Source organism: Amblyomma mixtum, chromosome 10 (genome assembly GCF_055824585.1).
Source record: "Amblyomma mixtum isolate Tamu chromosome 10, ASM5582458v1, whole genome shotgun sequence".
Lineage (NCBI taxonomy): Eukaryota > Metazoa > Arthropoda > Arachnida > Ixodida > Ixodidae > Amblyomma > Amblyomma mixtum.
The window spans coordinates 179,382,356-179,384,781 of NC_143021.1; positions in this window are offsets into that span (position 1 = coordinate 179,382,356).

Here is a 2,426-nt window from a genome sequence, read left to right on the forward strand (position 1 = left end):
ACCAAGTTTACTAATGTATTTTGTGCCATTGCAAAGCAAATTGCAGCACGAAAGATTTGATGCCTTCAAGTTGTTTGTAAGGTTTATATTTAGTGGAATTTTGGCCAAACTAATATTTTTGTGATCATTGATAAAGCATTTGAAAAAGCGTCATCAAACCTCTGGCAAAACCATAGAGCTAATATACCAACTCCCTCCACCCACTCCATCCAGGCAAAACGCCCTCCACCCTGCTCCTTTGCCGAATTTCCACTGCCGACAAACGAGATGGCGCCACCGGTGCAATCACTAAGATAACGGCTGGTTTTAATTGTTTCCTCGTCGCAGCAGACGGTATATTAGCTCTATGCCGCAGGCGATGCGAATATCCGACTTCTGATCGAACCAGGCAAGTGCCCGAAACAAACGTGGTATAAAACAATTCTGCCCACCAAATGTCATTTCTGTGCAAGATTTGAGTTAGAACAATCCACCCGTTTGGCTGAGAGAAGCATTCTACTGCGCACGTTTATTTCCGGAACAGTGGCTAGAGCGCTAGGTTTCCATTGCTCGAATAAAAAAAAAAAAAGACTGGCTGTGGTTTAGCTCTGGTTAAACCTGGAGGATTGCAAAGCAATTCCTTTGCTTACAATGATCGATCGGAGCGTGAAACGTGGTCAACGCCAACGTCACTGAACACAACGAACGCCGAGGGCCTATGGCTTCAGCTCCGCGTTTCTGGCACAACGTTGTCAATGCCAACGCATGCAGCGCACACCTGTCACTACCGCCACTTAGCTTAAAGCATGGTTGAGGAGTCCACTAGTTATGCGCCTTCCCTGGTTCAGGTGTCCACCGAGATGTGGACACCTCGCCTTCACTTCACGCTAGGTATATCCTGGCATAGCAGAGCTAATTCCACTGCCAATTTATATATACCACAAACCACGCAGATGGCGATGCGCAATCTCTACTGCGCATCAGAGACGGAGACTGTCGGCGAGGCGATGGAGAGAGCGCGGCGGCGGCCCCGGCGCGCCTGCTGTGCGTCGTGTGACGTCACCCGCTCCTCGCGCATGCGCAGCTTGGCCTTTCCAGAGCTCCGCGAAATGGCTCGGCGACTAGCGTAGTGTTGCTTTCGCAACAAAATAAATTCTCTCGGCTGGACCTGCCACTCAATTTCCCGCACACAGGAGACATTTGGCGGTCAGTTTTGCTTTATACTACGTTCAGCCGCCGCGGTGGCTCAGCGGTTATGGTGCTCGGCTGCTGACCCGAAAGACGCGGGTTCGATCCCGGCCGCGGCGGCTGGAATTTCTTTGGAGGAGAAATTCTAGAGGCCCGTGTACTGTGCGATGTCAGTTCACGTTAAAGAACCCCAGGTGGTCGAAATTTCCGGAGCCCTTCACTACGGCGTCTCTCATAGCCTCAGTCGCTTTGGGACGTTAAACCCCATAAACCAAGCCATACTACGTTCGATGGCGCTGGTTCGGGTGGGGCACTTATCCAAACTGGTCAAAATCGTTCGTTAATTCCACACATCGCCTGCGGCGACGACAAACCGAAACGTGGATTTCGCAGCAACGGTATGTACATGTGACGTCATCTCTCGCGCCTACTGGAATTTTTTTTTAACCCGGACAGATAAATACGGAAGTCTCTGTATTACTCAGTGAGCACTGATAGGCCTAGTATGCGGCATAAATGCAAAACCGCCGTCGTGTGCATGCATGTCAGCGATAATAATTAAACCGCCTAAACCGCGAAGCAACGCCTGACTCAGCTTGCCATGTGGAATGGTGTCGCCATCTGCCGAAAATGAACAATACTTTTCGTTAAGTTCAATCGTTCAATGTGCAGTGAAAATAAAAACCCTCGGTGAACAAAAACTACAGATTCATACTATAAACCAATCTAATTTATATCCTGCATGGCTTTGAGCTCTAATCCTCCTGAGTTTTAGATTAGATTAGATTAGATAGATAGATAGATAGATAGATAGATAGATAGATAGATAGATAGATAGATAGATAGATAGATAGATAGATAGATAGATAGATAGATAGATAGATAGATAGGTTCACAGGGTAAGGGCGACATTCTTGGTGACGCCATCGGTATAGACGACGCATTCTTTCACTTTCCTTTATTAGCATAGTTTTAAGGTTTAATCCGATCAACAGTGTTTTGAATAACTATTGCTCAGTTAACTTCTTTGAGAGCGTCATATCACAACCTCCTCGCAGCTCTTTCTTTTTCATGGGCCTTCGACCCCCTTCATCCAACGTCACTTTTGTTCTGGTAACGTTACGTGCAACGTTATCGCGGCTTTCGCGCCCTTCCTTATGTATTTCGAGCTCTATCCGAAGCATCAACGCAAGCTGCAGCGAGCGCAGCGAGGTCCAGGAAATTGCTTCAGCGCTTCAGGTTATTTTGCGTCACTTCCT